At 49.7% G+C, this 19508-nt stretch overlaps 1 protein-coding gene and 1 pseudogene across 1 annotated transcript in view; both read right to left on the minus strand.

Moving 5' to 3' along the window:
• NIPA2 (NIPA magnesium transporter 2) overlaps positions 1-9556 on the minus strand; it is a 154753-nt gene extending 145197 nt beyond the window's left edge. The window contains exon 1 of the mRNA XM_078658232.1: positions 9324-9556. The gene's annotated coding sequence lies outside the window, so the exon portion shown is untranslated. The remainder of the gene's footprint in view (positions 1-9323) is intronic.
• The window catches only part of LOC144773875 (elongation factor 2 pseudogene), a 36610-nt pseudogene extending 18108 nt beyond the window's left edge, over positions 1-18502 (minus strand).
• Positions 18503-19508: the final 1006 nt, after the last annotated feature.

Raw genomic sequence — 19508 nt, forward strand, 5'->3', positions numbered from 1 at the left:
GGCAATGGCCTCTTTTGTCTGGGCCTCTGTCCCGCTCTGCCTCAGAATCCCAATCACATGTTCCTGTGGCACTTAAGCCGGAATTTGAATACGAAAAGACATCCTGCTTCCTTGCCACCAGCATAATACTTTTGCCACACTTGCAACAATGAATATTCAGCTGTCATAGTCAAGAGCTTTCAGCTCCTTGTAGGCTGAAAGCAATTGCTTCCAAACCGAGCCCACCCTGGATTGTTTAAAATAGACCTCCAGATCCTGCAGTAGGTTCTCAAGCTCCAAGTGATTGTCTTGATGGAGGGTGCTGAACCTTGCAGAGATGGCAATGATGGAACTCCAGAGGACTGATCCGATGGTCTCTCACAGTAGGGAGGGGGGGGGGGGGGGGAGATTTGGCGTATCATTGGTTTGGAGAAAAAGCCAAATTGTTCCCATATCTTGGCCCGCATCAATTGCTGTTGTAGTATGGCATTGTAAGCCACAACATTCTGGTATGGAGTGGCAGTTTGGGAGTTTGAGGGAGATAGTGATAGGGGAATGATCTGAAAGGGCAGATATGCTGATGGCCACATCTTGGATATAAGGTTATAGAGAGTAGGAAACCAGGAAGTAGTCCAACTGTGCATAAGATTGCCGCAGAGTAGGGAGTGAAGTTGTTAATGAAGGGGTTCAGTTTCCTCCAAGCATCCATCAAGCCGTCTGTTAGTCACCGCTGTCCCCTTGCATAGAAAGCACCAGTCTGCCCCATCCTTTTGACTGATCGGTCCAAGATAGTGTGTAAAACCAAGTTGTAGCCCCCCTATCAAAGGGTGTGTGAATGACGACGACACTACCAGAGCGAGTGCGTGCTGAAGGAAAGTTTCTTGTTGTTCGTTGGGAGCGTATATGATCGCAACGATAAGGGTGAATTTGTAGGGTCAAACGCGATCCTGGGATCTCAACGACTGTGTGTAGGAATCGACCTGCAAATTTGTGGTCTAGTAAGACTGGGTAAGCCTCCAGCACAGGGAGAGTGTGTGAAGTCACAGGAGGAGAGCCCTTGCGGCGCGGCTAACCTTAGGAGATCGGCTCCCACTGCCCCTCCACAACCTCAGGTCACTCTGGAACTGTGAATAGACCCACAGGAGTTTGATGAAGATAGCGGGGCAAGTCCCCATTACACCGGCGGACGGATCCGGAGAGAGAGCGTCACCGCTAGGAGGGGAGTCTCAGCACCAGTGGAGACACCTTGGCAGCCAGGACAGTCGGGGAAAGTCCTTACAATAAGTCACCAACCGGGATCGGGCCCAGGGAGTCTGTGCTGTAGAGTATAACAGTCTCCGTCTGCTCTTCGGAGCTGCTTCACAATGCGCCATACTGAGGCCAGCAGAGGTTGGGGTTTAGGTACTCATGGTGTAGAGTCCATATAGGGCCCAGGCTCTAAGAGTCCATGCTGGAGGCGCAGGGTGGCCATCATGCGCCCCACTGATTCCCTTTACCGTACCCCACTCTGGGGAAAAGGCTGGTAGAGTTATTGATCTTGAGGGCCCGCATGGGAGGTGGTTCAGGGCTGCAATGCGGGAATGCAGCCATCATCGGGGAAAGTGTGTTGCGGCGCTTTGAACCTCCAAGGGGCCCGCTATCCCCACCGGCAGCCCCAGGACCGAGGACAGGGCAGTCTCCAAGGGCCACAAAGGCCTGTCTGCCGGACCAGGGGGGATGAACAAACTATGACGGACATTCACTGTCCAGGCTCTGCGGAGGACGGCTGTTCAAAACAGAGTAGCGGGCCCAACTGCCATCTTGGGACCTTTAACAAACAGACGTTTTCATTTATTTTAACCAGTTGCTTGGTGGCCGACTGACAAATCCCCATGTCTTTGTTGTGATGGTAAGGGGGTGCAGGACAAATACCACTGGTACCCGTGTTCAAGTGTATGCTTTTGTGGAAGATGCAGGTTGGTGGGAGAGGAAGAGCAAAAATAGTACACAATATTTATCACATTGGTTTGTGTTTATAGGTGGAAGTCATTCATAAGCATAGAGTTATATAATATATCTGTTAGTACCTCACAGCAGACCCTCTTTAGCAAGAAATTTGACTTCTAGACACCAATTACCTGACCAAATGTGCATGCATTTCACCTATGTTTTCCTTCTGAAAAATTATTTTGGCGCTAGCTTAAAGGTTATCCCAAGATGGCTGCCAGGTCGGAGTTCCGTCCTGGAGCTCCGGGGGTTTTGGATCACCAAATCGGTGAATATCCCTAGATAACCCAGCCATCCAACCTGCATCAACAAACATTAACATTATGGGACCTGCTACAAACACAAGTCCCTACTTTGGAGCAACTTACCTGTAGTGGGGACCGCCGGAAGGCCACGCTGCATCGGACTCACGGAGGGCCGCAGCTTCGATCAGCTGGTCAGGAGGAGACCGCTCCGGACGTAGTTACCACGAAGTATATCGCATCTGATGGCCGAACTCGCTCGCCCCTGCGGAGTCGTATCAGGGCTGAGCTGCACTGGGCTGGAGCGGCGTTGTGGCTGGGGGACGACTCAAGCTGCTGCCTCTTTGACCCCGACGGGCCCGCCACTGCAGTACGGGCACTCTTCGCCGGGAGCCCTAGAAGGACACATCCGTGTCCGTTGAAGACGGAGACATTTAGGCAAGCAACCGGATGACTCCAGCTGGTACATCGCTGACTCCGACGTCCACACCTCTTCAGTGCGGGCACACTCAACCGGTGGGAGTCCTAGGAGGACACATCCGTGTTCGTTGAAGGCGGAGACACCAGGGAGGCATCCAGAGAGGTGGAGACCTAGTCTCCCCCGGCACCGATGGATCCGTTGTCGGAGTAAGGTGGGTGCTTCCGCTTTATTCCACCGGGGCCCTCGACGCAGCACTGGTTGCGGGCAGAGGGGCTAGCCCAAGACCTTTGTTGCGGAGCTCGAGGAGGAAATCACCAGCCCTCGGAAAGGGTCGGCGGTCTGGGTCCCCCAGCCTTGCGACGCAATCGTCGGTTGGATTGCCAGGTGGAGCTTTGGTCATCACTTCACCGCCGGCGCCCCGGGTTTCAAACACCCCGCCCACCTTCCCCGCATTTATGAGAGGCTGCTTCTAGGTGCTTTCCGCGGGCCTGATTTTTTTTCACTTCGGCACGGAGAACATGCTCGCGAGCCCCCGGACCCGGTCTGTAGACCGCACTGCCCCAGGATACATTCTGAAGTCTGCATGCGCTCAGGACTTCATCGGCACATTTGCGTACTCGTGGGTGCTCGCTGCTGCTCTGCGTTGAGACCCCCCACTAGTGAGGGCACTAGCCTTTGACTCCAAATCTACTTGGTAACGGCACACACTGCTGATTTCGGTCTGATACACACGTGGGTCGGCTACTTTGTTGCAGCTGCCTATGCAATGTTTCTGAGCCCAATTGCCTGCAAACAAGGCCCTGCTTTGCATAAGAATCTGCGGTGACCCACTATGCTTGACGCCTGACTTTAAAATGGCGCTTGCTTGAGCCATTTAGAGCTGTGCTTCTCCTCAACACTGTTAATAAACAGTGAAACAGGACTACATTCACCCTGGCTGCCTTTAAAATGGAGCCTGTTCGAGACACTGTTAAAATAGCTTTTTTTAATTATTTTTATTTTATCATTATTTTATTTTAATGTATAATTTTTGATTTTGTTGGATGATGTGCATTCGTTTTTTCTAACATAACCTGCAAGCTTTTCGCTGACCCTCTACTTTGCATACTGGTACTCTCTAGTCTATGTAAATCTCTTAATCCCTAGAGTGCTCTCCTCCACCCTACCTCCGTGGCTCCTCAAGAGTGCGCCCAGTCTACTGTTTGATTGCTATTTGTGTCTCAACATTCTTATCATTCAATCATGCGCCCATTTAACCCCACCCGGAACTCTAATTTCGTGCTTTACAGACCCAACTCCTGGCACATTAATTACCGTCACAAAATGAACAGTAATGCAAAAAAGTACTTCAAGCACAGCATTCTAAAACAACACCCCGAAACACTCATTGTAGATAACTATCACTCAGTGACCAACGGCAGCACGAAAACAAACTTCATTTTCTACACTAATCGCCCAGCTCAATGGAAAAATCAGCTTCTCTCTTCACCTTCAAGTCGCCATGCCAGTAACCATTCCCTATGTTGAAATAATCTCCACTACCATCTCCCTGACCTTCAAAGGGGATCTCACCATTTCCATTTACAGAACTGGAACCATTCTCATACAAGCCACCGACCCTCGCCTCACCACTTTTGACCGCCACTTCCCCACACTTCTCACCTCGCTAAACCAACTGAGCTATCAAACCCTCTCTCCCCTATCCCCCACTACCCTCACTAATATCGGGGAACCGATCCTATCTCCCTGCCCTGACGACCCTCTCCTCAACTCATGGACTTCCACCATCTCTCGCTACAATCACTCCACCACCATTCTCACTCTCCATAGCCTAACACCCACCATTCTCACATCTACTGATCCCTCCAGGAGTAACAAACTCACTACTAACAACCCCCCCCAAGGCCAATCTTAACAGCTTGGTCTCTAACCTCAGCCCGCCCACGACTGTAATCCCCACAGACTCTCCCCTCTCTACCCCTGGGAATAAGCACCCCCCCCACTTCCTTCCCCTACCACCTACACAGAACCTGTTCCCACGACCCTTACTGGTCTAACATCATTTCCAATCCAGTGGTCTCTATCCTCCCTTCTACAACTGCACCACTCCCCCCGCTGTCACACACCCCCATACACAACCCACCTCTATCCTCTCAGACACGCCCCGGAAGTCCGATAGCCTTTCTTTAATTTCTCCTCCTCCTCACCTGGACTCTAGTCCCACTTCTCCTCCTCTGAACTCCTTGATTGGGAACATTACTAATCCGGCTCACTGCGTCCAACCTCTCCCCTCTCCTAATCCAAAAGGACCTCACAGACTCTCCCCTCTTTACCCCTGAAAATCATAACCCCCCCCCTCAAAATCTTCCCCTGCCACCTACACTGTCCCTATTCCCCCGAAACGTACTTCCCCCCTACAAACGTCATTTCCAATCCTGTGGTCTCTCTCCCCCTCCTACCACTGCATTCTCCCCCTTTGATGTCGCACTCCCACATTCACAACCTGCCTCCACCGCCAATCTTGCTGACAATGCCCGGAACCCTGACATCCGCCCCAGAATTTCTCTCCCTCCTCTCGTGGAACCAGTCCCTCCTCTTCTACACCGAACTCCTCGAATAGGAACATTACTATTCCGACTCCCCGCCTACAACTCACTCCTCACTCCTCTCCTAATCCCATGGACTGCATCAAACCACTTACCCCTGCTCATCCTCCCTCCATAGACCCCAGTAACCCCCTTATCCCTGCCTAAAACCTTACACTCCCTCAGCTCTATAGCACAGCAACTGTACAGAATGGAGCAGAAAATTAACTCCCTTGCTGCTGATTTCCTTCACTTACAACAAGTCCTTCTCAACAGGGCCAAGCCACTGTGCTCCCTCCCCCCGAGGTGTGGTGCTCTACTTCACACAATATATCTCACATAGCGCCACAGCGCACCCCTCGACCCTCCAGCCCATCACTGAGCCAAGCCCTCAGTCCCAATAGGGATAGCCAACCCTTTTCAGTACCGAAACCTGTTGAACTCTACGACTCACACCTTGCATTGGACCAAGTCATCCCCTGTCCACATCCCTGTTATTATCAGCACCAATAGAATCGCGAATACTGTCCACTCGCCTAGACCCCCTGCTCAATACAACTCTATCCACCTAACTCCCCCCATCATCGAGGCTCCCCGTCCTCTCTCTTGCATGCTCCTAAACTGCATATCAGCAGTACAACATGCTACTGACATTGCTGAAGCTCTTCTCACTGAAGAAATGGACTTCGCCTTCCTCACAGAATCCTGGCTCAATGCCCACTCCACCCCCATTCTTGACATTCTCACCCTTCCAGGGTACAACCTCATCAGACAAGACAGGCCATCTTGCACAGAGATGGTATACAGATTACCAAACTCAAAACTGCGGTATACCTTTCGTTTGAATACCTAGGCGTCAAACTCACTACCAAGGGCACGCCACCAATCAAATTCCACACTATCTACCATCCTCCCGGAGAGCATACCCTCTTCCCAGAAGAACTAACAGACCTCATAACACGATTCTCCTTGACAGACACCAAAGACGTGTTCTTGGGTGACCTCAATATCCACTGGAACGACCCAGAAGACTCCACTAACCTGAACCTTTCCAACCTTCTAGAAATATATAACCTCAAGCAACTCTGCAATAAACCAACTCACATCAAAGGTGCAACTCTAGATGCGATCATAACAAACAACGATCTGATCTCCTTGAGAGAGATTTCTCCCATTGACTGGTCCGACCACCACCTCATTCTGTTCAAGATTGACACTCTTGCCAACCACCAACCTATCCGCGTTTTCAAACCCAAACTCTTAACCTGAAACATCAAAGAAATACCTTTATCCAAACTTGAAGCCAAGATTCTTCCCCATCTTCAACTCCATCCCACATCATGGACGGCTGATGACCTCACTTCATAATCTAGACATCAACTCCTATTAGATCAGCCAAGAGTAACTCAAGTCAAACATGAACCAAGGAGACTCTTTGGATCGATAAATTGTTATTGGAGACGATGTGTTGGTCGACGTTTCGGTCTTGGTTGCAGACGTCAAAAGACCATCTTCAGGACAATTAATATGGTATGAGAAAAGCCCCTTCAAAAGATGATGACGTGTTGATTAATAGGTGACTCGCTGCACGAGACAAGCAACCCACAGTATTCTGTTAAGTCAACCTATCTGTGTTCCAAGGATGCAAAGAGCTATCCCGGTGTGTTAATTCGTCGACAGTTTCAGATAATACTTCAAATTATATTTGATCGACGTTTAGACCAATAATGGTTCACAGGATAAGACGTATGTTACACGCACTTCCAACTACAAAGGCACAAGGATGATCCTTGTGCCTTTGCCGTTGGAAGTGCGTGTAACATACACATCATCTCCAATAACAATTTATCGATCCAAAGAGTCTCCTTGGTTCATGTTTGACTTGAGTTACTCTTGGCTGATCTAATAGGAGTTGATGTCTAGATTATGAACTGATGTGCCATTGATTTGCTTTATCTGTTCATAACTGTATATTGTGAGATAATTCTGTTTGTTTCCCCACATTTAAAATCTGATAAAATTCAGTTTCTAAAGAATAGGTTTTCCGTGTCTAATTTTTTGATCTATTGGAGATTTAATCATTGTTATCCAGCGGATACAATAGTTAGATTGTCTCCACAACTAACCTGCCTGACTAATGCTTTTAATTTTTTCTTCACTATTCTTCCAAATAAATCCCTTGTAGACAACTTTCTATTGATACATTATATTGCCAAGCCTACATGGGTTTACTGGGTTACCCAATCTCCTTTGACTTTTCTCTCTAAAACACCTCCAGAAACTGAAACCTTTTCTACCCCACGATGACCTCAAGACAGTAGTCCAATCCCTAGTTCTCTCCAAAATAGACTACGGGAACGCCATCCTTACAGGGACTCCGAAAGCTCACCTAGCCCCTCTAAGAGCAGTGCTGAACATGTCCGCTCGACTCTTATCTGGAGTTAAAAGATTTGAACACATCACTCCACCCCTCAACTGCCTCAATTGGCTTCCCATGGACGGGAGATGTATCTATAAATTGGCCTGCATCACACACAAAACCCTTCACTCTCCTGCCCCCAACTACTTAAACAACAAACTGATTAGAGCAGGCCAATCCAGAACACTAGGAAGCTCCAACTCACTCCTTCTTATTCCTCCGAAAGTGAAAAAGAAAAAAACCCATACTGATCGTTCTCTGGCAACGCTCCCAGGATATGGAACGCTCTCCCTAGAGTCCTTAGATGCAACCCCTCCTTCTCCGGTTTCAAAAGGGACCTGAAACTCCATCTCCTAAACAAATACTTTTCATGACCAATGTCAACTTCCCTAATCTTCTTTATCCAAGTTGTCTCCCCTCTCCCTGGACTTTTAAGGATAGTGGGTGACCGGACTATGTCTTTCTCGCCCTTTCTTTTTGCTTTCTACCCCTCCACTGCACTGCATATTCATTTCCATGCTGGATTTTTGTCTGTGGTTTGCTTCCTTACTGCCGGTCTACTATGTAATGTATTGTCCTTCTGCTGTTTTACTGTGTGTATGTAAAGCGCTCTGATACCTACGGGTCGAGCTAGCGCTATATAAAACTTTACAAATAAAATAAAGGCACCTAATTCAATTTTTTGCACGTGGAGTAATGCAATAAGCTGCGTGTTAACTATTCACAGCCTCTAGCGCCGTACCTCCCAATACGAAAAACAGATTTTACTATTATCATATTGAAATGTAGTCATTTTGATACTGGAACCCACAGACTTTGGTTTCAATGCTAGTTTAGGTACGTGGCCAAAAAGTAGAAGATTGTGGGAATCACCGCATCTCCCTGTTCCATACACATGTGCAATATAAAAATATATGTTTAATTTAAGATCACCGCATCTCCCTGTTCCATACACATGTGCAATATAAGTTTAATTTAAGATCTAACAGCAACGTATCCTGACAAACAACTTTTTGTAGGCTGGTTTCATAAAGACTCCCCGCACACAGTACTTTCTATGTAGAGCCCCTTATGTTGGAGATGATCTATCAGATATAAAACAACTAAAGTAATTTTACTGGACTTAAATCAACGAAGACACAAGAGGCACACTATACAGAAACCCTCAAAAAGGAAAATCAGCCTTATGATTATACATACACACACGAGCAGATGGTGCAATAAACCACCTAGCCACCTTACAGCCATTGGAACCTATGACCTCGGGATACACCCAGTTCATTGCGGCAGATATTCAACGTCCTGAGCTAACTCACTGGGATTCGAACACGGGTTCAACTCTGCGATCTGCTCCCAGTTTATACCAAAGCTCCTTTTGAACACAAAAATCAATGATTGGACACACATAGTGAACTTTAAGAACATTCAGAATAAGCCCATACAGCCCTACCTCCCAGTGGCACAACACCCAACCCCAAATTATGGCACGTATTTTATATTTGGGTACACCACTGCGACGAACGTGGGTAAATTGTTGACTTAACACATCCGCCTCCCATCTCTTTGAATAATAAACACCCCATAGCCGTGGGCCCTGGTCGTTCAGTGGCCCGGGGCTGTGAATGGCTCTATCGAGCCCGTCATTGTCTCTGTGCCCTGTGTTCAGCCACCCTCCCAAGAGCAGTCCATACCTCTCAGGGCTTCAGGAGCTGCCGCTGGTCTGGGTCCTGCTCGTCCTACACCCCAGAGCCCCTACTACCGTCGTCTCCTCCATGGGGCCAGAGTACGGCAGCTGCAGCCTCACACCCGTGCTCCTTGTGCTCAGCCTGGGGCCCGGCTCTGCCACTTCCGCGCAGACAGTGACTCGCCCCCATTAGAGGAATAACCGTTAGCAACGACTCAAAGTCACGTGATAAAGGACGTCACGTCCGCGAGATGCGTGCGTCATCATGCGTATAGTTACAGCAGGCGTCCCTAACATAAACAGAATGCAGCATTGCAGCGAGAAATTCAGTATGAACCCGCAGATGTTTTCGCTAAAGCAGATCACCGAGAAAGGCGTTTTGCCTAGGACTAGCGCGAAGGTGGCCGAGATATGGTTTCCTTCCCCATAGTAGTTGCAGTGTGAGTGCAGGTCCCGTTGAGGTGGCATACAGAGGCGCAACTAGAGACATATTTCGGGGGAGCTACTAAAAATTTCAGAGGGGGAGGGGGGCTGACTCTTTGTAATAAGGGGTTTCACATATAAACTCCAGTAGACAATCGTAATGATCCAACTTAGGTTTTATTGAAATAACCAATAAATAACAATCAAGAAGTAAGAGCTCATGGAGAAGGGCAACGTATAGGTTCAGGAGCCAGAGATAACTGACTCCAGAAGTATCTTAACATGAAATACCACATTCTTCCAGCAATATGCAGAGTACAGATGCAGGGCTTCCAAGAAGGGGTGAAAAACAACAAAGCCTCATTAACAAGTAAATGGTCTTCCAAAGACCTGTACTGGGCCCCACTGCTTTCATGCAGTGCGAGAAGCAGAAACATTAAATACCATTTCATGTTTCTGCTTCTCGCGCTGATTCCGGAGTGCGTTGCCATAGTCGAGTCTGCTGGTGACCAGGGCGTGAGTGACGGTCTTTCTGTGTTCGAGGGGGATCCATTTGAAGGTCTTACGTAGGAGGCAGAGGATGTGGAAGCAGGAGGACAAGACAGAGTTGATCTGGCAGTTCATTTTGAGCTCTGAGTCCAGGATGATTCCCAGGTTGGGTGCGTGGTCCATGTGGATGGGCGGGCTCCGAGGGCGGGGCGCCACCAGGTGTCGTTCCATGCGTCAGAGTTTGGGCCAATGATGAGTACTTCTGGTTTTTTGTAGGTAGCTGTTTTTCATCCATTTGGCGAAGGCTTCCATGCCTTCTCGCAAATTGTGTCTTGCGGTATTGGGTTCGTTGGATAGGGAGAGGATGAGTTGGGTGTCATCTGCGAATGACACAATGTTGAGTCACTAGGTTCTGACGATGGGGGCGAGCGGAGCCATGTAGACGTTGAAGAGTGTAGGGCTGAGGGAGGACCCCTGGGGGACTCCACAGGTGGTAGGTGTAGGGCCAGAGAGGAAAGGGGGGAGTCTGACCCACTGCGTTCTGCCGAAGAGGAAGGAGCAGATCCAGTTGAGGGCCTTGTCTTGGATCCCTGCGTCGTGGAGTCTGCGTATTAGGGTGCAGTGAGAGACTGTGTAGAACGCCGCTGAGAGGTCAAGGAGGATGAGGGCTGATGTTTCTCCATTGACCAGCAGGGTGCGGATGTTGTCTGTTGCAGCGAGGAGGGCGGTGTCCGTACTGTGGATTTTTTAAATCCGTATTGGGAGGAGTCGAGGATGTTGTGCTCTTCGATGAATGTGGCGAGTTGGCTGTTGATGGCTTTCTCGATGACTTTTGCTGGGAACGGGAGCAGGGAGATGGGTCTATAGTTTTTGAGGTTGGTGGGGTCCGCAGAGGGTTTCTTCAGGAAGGGGTTGATCTCGGCGTGTTTCCAGTCGTTGGGGAACGTGGCAGTTGCTAGGGAGCAGTTGATGGTGTTGCAGAACATGGGTGCGATGTTTTTGGCGGCTCTGTTTAAAATGTGGTGGCGCAGGGGTCCATGGGGGCCCCAGATTGGATTGACTTCATCATCTTCAGTGTGTCTTCGGTGGTGAGGGCTGTCCAGTTGTCGATCGCTGGCTTCAGGGTGTAGGGGGTGGTTGGTGAGGGTTCAGTGTGTTGGTTGTCTTCGTCGAAGTTATCGTAGATACCCTTGATTTTGTGGTAGAAAAAGGTGCTGAGTTTGTCGCAAATGTCTTGTGAGGGAGGGATGTTGGTGGACTCGTGGTGGGTTGGGCGAACTCCTTGATGATGTTGAAAAGTTCTTTGCCGTTGTGTGCGTGAGTGGAGATTCTGTCTTCAATCGCTTTTTTCCTTGTTTTTCTGAGGAGTTGCAGGCAGTTCTTTATTCAGTCAGCGAGGTTTGTCATGTATCGGTGGAAGTTAGTTCTAGTGGTGGTGGGGTCGTCGGTGAATAAGAGGATGAGTTAGGTCTTGTCTGCGTAGGATATTATGTTTACACTGTGGGATCTGATGATGTTGGCCAGCAGGGTCATATATGCGTTGAAGAGCATGGGACTGAGGTATGAGGCCTGGGAGACACAACAGGTGATCCCCTTGGGTTCAGAGGTGAAAGGTGGGAGGTAGATTCTCTGGGTTCTTCTGTGGAGGAAGGAGGGGATCCATCTGAGCACGTCCCCTTGGATGCTGATGTGGTGGAGTCTTTCAATCAGTGTTTGTTGAGTTACATGTTGAAGTGTTGCTTTGTTGGGTATTCTGGAGGATATGGGGGAACCTAGTAGGGACTGGACGCTGGTGGGGTTAGAAACACTGCTGCCTAAGAAGGACATAGCTAAACACTGGATCCCCACCAGTGCTCTGCACTTAGTGGCTTGGAAATATGGTATGGATTTGTGCGCAAAACTGGAAGAGACTGTATACACTGCACACAGGTGTCCCTGATGTGGCAAGGTCTGGCACAAGTGATGGGCTTATTATGGTGTGGAGGGAGCAGGCAAATCTGAATAGTGACAGGGATTGTGTATTTTCATTTATGAGATGGATTGGAGATGTGGGGTGCTATGTGACATTCTGTTTACAATGTGCTTTGTGAGAGTCATACATTCCTATAAAAAAAACAAGCATTTGCAATGCAATAGGTCTTGCAATTGCGAGATTTTGACCTATTGGCATTGTAAATGACAACGCCTTTTATTTATGGGTTTAAAAAACCTGCAATTGTATGAGTTTTAGACACAGCTAGATGGTAAGTGGGAGTTGTAGACAGCTGGAAGGTAAGTGTGAGTTGTAGACAGCTGGAAGGTAAGTGTGAGTTGTAGACACACGGAATACACGTGTGTTAGAGGGCACTACAGGACAGAGACAGTACCTTCCTTCATGTACAGGTGTCCCCGTTACAGCACTAGTAATACACTCGTACTGCCAAGAATTCCCTCCCCCTAGGGAAAACCGCCGTATCCAGCGCGCCGCAAGCGGCGCGGACTACAGATCCCATAGGGCTTAGCGGGACACGCGATTATGTAACACTGGATATCATGGTTGCATAACGCTGTAGGTCCGCCTATTTAAGGAGGAGACTGAAAGGACGCTGCGTCGGATATTCGGATTCTATACCGACGTGCCCTGCAGCGGAGTGCTTCTCATCAGGAACCTTGCGGCTATTGAGGAACTATCGGAGAACGGAGGTAAGATTGGAGCGCACGCTCTCTGCCCCGTGTCTTCAAACCCATCCTAAGAGCCGGAAACACTGCTGGGTTGCGCTTCCGACTCGGACGAGTCAGCGCGGTTCAGAGCAGGGTCCAGACGGAGACTGGTGGGAGCGGACGCTCTCAGCCCCGTCAGTGGCTCTTTATCCACGAGCTTGGTCAAGCGGAGGTTGGTGCGAGCAGACGCCCCCAGCCCCGTACTTTGTTTGTACTTGCCGTTACGCTGAGACGCACACCGGGAGGTGTTTGCCGCGTCTCAGCGAAGAGATCAGAAGAGGTAGGAGGTGCGATCGAGCGGCTGCTCTCGGCCCCACTCTTCCGCATTGTTGGCTTTGGTGTTCTGTATCAGGGCACAGAAGACGCACACCAAGGAGGTGTTTGCTGCGTCTCCGTGCAGTGGGGCTTTGCAGAGGGGCCAGCTTCTATAGGAAAAAAAAAAAAAAAGGAACAGGTGGAGCGGCTGCTCCCTGTCCTCCCATCAGAACTGGTGGTAGAGAACCTGGGTGACTCTACGTCCCTCAAGACCCATACACTGCCACAAAGACTAGACAACCCATCACAGCTGTCGAGCGGCATTGTCGGCCGCTATTTAGCACAGTGCCCTCCGTTGGAGTACATCGGGACCGGTGTACATGCGGAGGACGGTGAGAGCCTCCGGTGCTGTGATTGGGTATCGTATTTTGACTGGAGGTTCCAGCTACGTTATTTGAGCTGCTTTCTTTGTTTTGCCTAAACCTCGCCATTAAATACCCTACATTTATCTGGTTGTCTTGTGTTCTGTGGGTGTCTGTCCCCGATCCCGGGACCACCAGGTCGTTACACGTACCTAGGACTATAGACCCCCCCCCTAGTCTTACTCCCACCCCAATGTCCATCCTTCCCGCTGCTCGTCTCCCCTGCCCCCCAGTCACAAGTGCAGAGTATCCCCTAGTCCGAGCGTGATATCACCGAGGTGCCAGTTTTTTAGCCAGAAGCACCTTACATATCAATTCAAACAAGGAAACTGCAAGTTCCAGATTGCAACGCTCTGTCGGATGAGCAGTCTGATGGTGCTGGACGCAGGTTGTTCCCTTGGGCCCCTGGACACTAAAAGGGGCAGGTAAAGTGTGAGGGAGGTGGGGGCAAGTGTGTGGGAGATGGGATCATGTGGCAGGGAGGAGGGGGCAGGCTATGGGAGGAGGGTACAGGTGCATGGGAGGAGGGAGTAGGTGTATGGGAGGAGGGGGCAGGTGTACGGCAGGCGGGGGCAGCGGTACGGGTGGTGGGGGCAGGTGTACTGCAGGTGGGTGCAGGTGTTAGGGAGTTGGGCAGGTGTGCAGGAGGAGGGGGCAGGTGTACCGGAGGTGGGGCAGGTGTACGGGAGGTGGGGGCAGGTGTACAGCAGGAGGGGCAAGTGTACGGCAGAAGGGGCAGGTGTACAGGAGGAGGGGGCAGGTGTACAGGAGGTGGCGGCAGGTGTACGGGAGGTGGGGGCAGGTGTACGGGAGGTGGGGTAAGGTGTACGCCAGGTGGGGGCAGGTGTACGGGAGGAGGGGGCAGGTGTACAGGAGGTGGGGCAGGTGTACGGGAGGTGTGGGCAGGTGTATGGGAGGTGGGGGCAGGTGTACGGGAGGAGGGGGCAGGTGTACAGCAGGTGGGGGCAGGTGTACGGGAGGTGGGGGCAAGGGAGGGGTGTTTTCACCTTCTTGTGCTGGGTTTAGAGATCAGGGATCTATCTCGGCCTTCCGAGAAGGGGATTGGGGGCAGATCAATTTACATCTCAAAAGTAAAAGTGAAAGGCGGCAAAAATCTGCAGCTGGAAATCCCCTGAATGAGAGACACTGGGACCGAGGGAGAAGAGACACTCAGCGACAGGACGGAAAGAGACACACCGGGGAAGGGAGGGGCGTGACCCACCGTGCGGAAGAGACACCTGCTGTTGTGAGAGACGGAGAGAGAGACATTTGACGTAAACGGAAGGCAGTTCAAGTGGGAAAGAGACCTCAGAACCAGGAAGAGACAGCCATGCTGAGGATGAGACAGGGCCAAAGGACCGAGAGATTTATTCTTATGAAGAGACACCCTTGTAGACAGAGAGACACTCCTTGAGGCAAAGAGACACGCATCCCGGGAAGAGACAGCAAAGCGGCCTTGAAAACGACCATGAGGAAGAGACACTCACACCCAGAAAGTAAGCCGCCGCCCCCAGTGCAAAGACTCACCCGCAGCTGCACTCAGCAGCAGAGACAGTTTGTAGATTTGCGGACGGCTGTGCCATCTCAAGAGTGCTGAAGAGAGGACGAGAGACCGGAGCAGGGCGCAGGAGACTTGTGATTCTCTGCTTCTCAGGCTGCCTCCGACGCTTGGAGTGTCAGCGGTGGACGATGCGTCCTGCGCTGGCGTCTGTCTCTTCCTGTGCCCCTCACTGTGCTGCCGTCGCTCTCTCTAGGACTACAGGAGGTGGGGAGGCGGCGGTAAACACACTAAATGTACTTTCACTTTCACTTTTAGCGTCCCGAAGCGCATGCTTCGCCCGCCTTGTTGATGTGTTTGCTGGGAGCCCGAAATTACTAGTTATTACCAAACCTAAAATATTTGGGAAAAGTACTTTTAAAAGGGGTTAAAAGGTTGTATTTCTGGATTGCTCTGATAAAAGTGCTTAAGGGTAACAAAACGGATACAACTGGAGCTGTCGCACGATCCAAGTCAGGGCAGGCAGTTCGCGCAGGCCTCTGATGTGTGTGGTGCATGCTGGGACTTGAAGCAAATCTTCGGAGGACATTTATTTCGGGTCCAAAACTTTGATATGACAGAATTCCAGAGCCACTGATTTTATATGCCTCATTGTCTACAGGTAAGTATAACAAGTCCTGAACACTTACAGGGACTAATAGTAATTGTATGTTAGGATCAAGACAAGAGAGAGACTTATTACTAACAAGCAGCCCACCTCTCTTGCCTTCTTTCATTTAATTGCTTAGCTGTAAAATGGATCTAAAAAAGCAGAAGCCCGCGAGTGGTGCACGTGTCACAGTGAGCCGTTGTTTCAGTTATCGCGCCTGTGTCTGGGCACGATAATTGAAACCACATGGCCTATTGGTGTCTACTACGCGCACCAAGCGCGTACTAGGCACCAATAGGCCATGGGTGGAGTAATGCGCCCACCTTTGGTCAATTGCGTGCAGTCTTTCATTAAAAAACACGCACACAAAGGCCAATTGCGTAGCACAAAAGATAAAGCACAACCACAAGCATGTGCGATTCCTAGGTCAGTGCTGAAGCCCTGTTTTTCAGGTACTAAATGTCTTGCACTGCGCCAGCAGTGCTGCGCACTGCAAAACTAGGCGTGAGACCTAAAAATAATAGGCATCAAAGTGCCTCTGGTAAGCCTCCTTTCTCATGTTTGGCACGAGTAGGTGGGAAAGCTGGAAACGGTACTCCTAAATAATCTGACTAAAATGTTTTTTTTTTAACATATCTTTTTATTAAAACAAGGCATCAACAAAAGACACAGTACTGAAGAAGCATATCACGTTTAGCAGTACATTAATAGAGGGGGGGGCGAAGAACAAAAGTCCGTATACATCAAAAAGCATTCATGGGGATGGGGGAGCATCGATAACAGAGTCTCTAGGTGGTCCACAAATCTCTCCTCTGTGTTCATTCCACCGACTCCAGGTTAAAGCCCACTTCCGGGGACGCCCCCTCGCCACATACACTGTCTTTTCGCGAAACATGCACCAATCCATATCCTTCTCCCAATCTTCAAGGGTGGGCGGAGTATCTGATCCCCACTTTTGAGCAATATTTCTTTTAGCTACCATACAGCCCAACGTGACCCACTGTGTCTGTGCCGTCGTAAGATCCGTGGGCTCCCATATGTTGAGGAGACATCTGCGCGCCTCCGGCTGCAGGGACACACCTGTAACTACCTGCATAGTGTTGTGAATCTCCTTCCAATACTGGGCTATGTCTCGACATTCCCAGATAATATGGAAGAATGTACCCAAGAGACCACATTTGCGTCTGCACAGTCCCTCATCCGCCAATCCCATCTGAACCAACCGGGGACCCGTGACATAGATCCTGTGTAGGATCTTCAACTGTACTAGTCGTAACCGTGCAGGAATAGCGACCACCTTCGGGGAAGAGACAGCTGCCTGCCAGTCCTCATCATCTAATTCTATTCCGTCTCTCATCCACTTATCTCTCAAGTCCCTGAGCAGGTCAGTTCTAGTGTTAATTAGTTTTTTATAAATCAGGGAAATCGTTTTATCGAGGACAGGACCATCTAAGATTCTATCCTCAAGGGGTGACGCCTCCGGCAATTCTACATCTCCTGAGAGGGCAGCTTGTAACGAGTGCTGAACCTGCGCATAGCAAAAATATTCAGCACCGGATAGCTCAAATTCCTTCTGCATTTCCTCAAATGACTTAATCCGTCCCTTACTCCATATATCTTTAACAGACAGGATTCCTATCAGCTCCCATTTATCAAAGCCCTTCGTGTTCCACAGGCTACCTAGCTTTTCGGAGTCAAAAAGGGGGGTGGCCAACGTCAGCCTACCTCTCCACCCCAGAGAACTTGTGGCATCATGCCAGATCTTCACTGCATGTCTGGTTGGGCCCGTTAACTTCAGCTTCGCTGGTCTAGAATACAATGCTCTATTGTAACTTCCTCCCGGAAGAAGCCACCTATCCATCGCATACCCTGGGTCCGTCACATACCCGTATGTGGCATGGTTAATAGCAGCCAGCTGAGAAGACCACTAATACCGTTTGATATCTGGTAGGGCAATACCTCCGTCATACCATGGGAGCGTCAGTTTGGCTAATGCAATACAGGGTTTACCGTCCCATAAAAGACTGCGCTGCAATCCCTCTATCTCGTGAAAATAACTGGCGGGCACTGCATCCAGAGTATATTGCAGGGCATAAAGAAAGCGGGGCAGGGCCATCATTTTAAAGAGGGCCGCTCTTCCCAAAAAAGAAATCGGAGGTTTCCGCCAATGAGCCAAATCACTCCTGAGCCTCTGCTTTGGGGGTAAGGAGGTTTGCACTATACCTAACTGCTGGATCGAGTGTTACAAAAATACCCAAATATTTAAACCCAGTCGTGGTAATCTGGATGGGGCAGTTTCTGGGGGGGACTGGAGTTTCTCCACTGAGGACATATAACAGAGATTTCCCCCAATTAATGGAAAGGCCGGAATTTTTGCCAAAGGAGGCCAGCACGCCACACACCACCATAAGGGATTTCTGAGGAGAGGTCAGGTAGAGCAGGATATCGTCAGCATACAAGGAGATCCTGTCTTCCCACTCAGGGAACCACTGTATTCCCCGGATCGATGGTCCCCAGCGAATCCAAGCTGCCAGGGGTTCCAGTGCCAGAGAAAAAAGAAGAGGGGAGAGGGGGCAACCCTGCCGCGTGCCACGACTCAAACAAAACTGCGCAGAAACCCGGCCATTAACAACTACCAGGGCAAGCGGCTCAGCGTATAATAAACGCACCCACCCGATAAATTCAGAGCCAAATCCAAATTTGGCCAAGACCGCCCACAGATAGGACCATTCCAATGTATCAAAGGCCATGGTCGCGTCAAGAGAGGCAACCACAGCCGGTTCCTGCAAAGTATGCGCTCTTGCTATTACGCCATGCAGTCTGCGTAGATTCAGGACCGTATTCCTGTGGGGGAATAAAGCCTGACTGGTCCGGGTGAATAAGGCCACCGATCACTTTTACCATTCTGTTCGAGAGAAGTTTAGCCAAAATTTTAGGTTCCGCGTTTAATAAAGAAATAGGACGATATGAGGCACATTTATTCTTCGGCTTGCCCTCCTTATGGATTACCACCACCGACGCCACTCTCTGATCTCTAGGCAATATTCCCCTTTCACGGGCCTCTACAAACATGTTCTTCAGGTGTCGAGCCAACTTGTCCGGTCTGAGCTTATAAAGCTCGATCGGAAGCACGTTGGGTCCTAAAGCCTTACCCAAATTCAAAGTACGGATGGCTTGGGCTATTTCATCCAGTGTCAATTCACTATTCATAAAATCACCCTCCTCTTTGGACAAACAGGGGAGTCGTATAGCTCGGAGCAGCAACTTGGAGTCTTCCTCAGGTCTATCCGAGACCGAAGAGTAGACCATTTGAAAATATTCAGCAAAGGCGTCAACAATACTTTGAGGGTCAGTAATTAGCTCTCCTTCATCTGAAATAAGTTCTGGGACAATACGATCAGCACCATCTCTTTTGTCCAGCCAAGCAATAAGCTTTCCTGCCTTATCCCCTAGGTCATAAAGCCTACCCTGTTGTTCCCTCCCAAGTGTCTTAGCCATATCAGTGACCAGTGATTTATAATCATGTTGCTTAATGTTCCGGATATGTAAGTTAGCCTGCGTTACCCCCTGCTCCTGTTCCTCCTCCAGCCTACTGATCTCCATTTCCGCTTCTACAATTTCTTTATTCCGGTCTTTCTTGCTTCCAGCTATCAATGATAGGGCTTGACCCCTAATGACCATTTTAAAGGCCTCCCATAGAGATACCGACGAGGACACCGATCCCTCGTTATTTGTAAAATATTCATCTAGAGCTTT

The sequence above is a fragment of the Lissotriton helveticus genome, chromosome 8, assembly GCF_964261635.1.
Source record: "Lissotriton helveticus chromosome 8, aLisHel1.1, whole genome shotgun sequence".
Classification (NCBI taxonomy): Eukaryota; Metazoa; Chordata; class Amphibia; order Caudata; family Salamandridae; genus Lissotriton; species Lissotriton helveticus.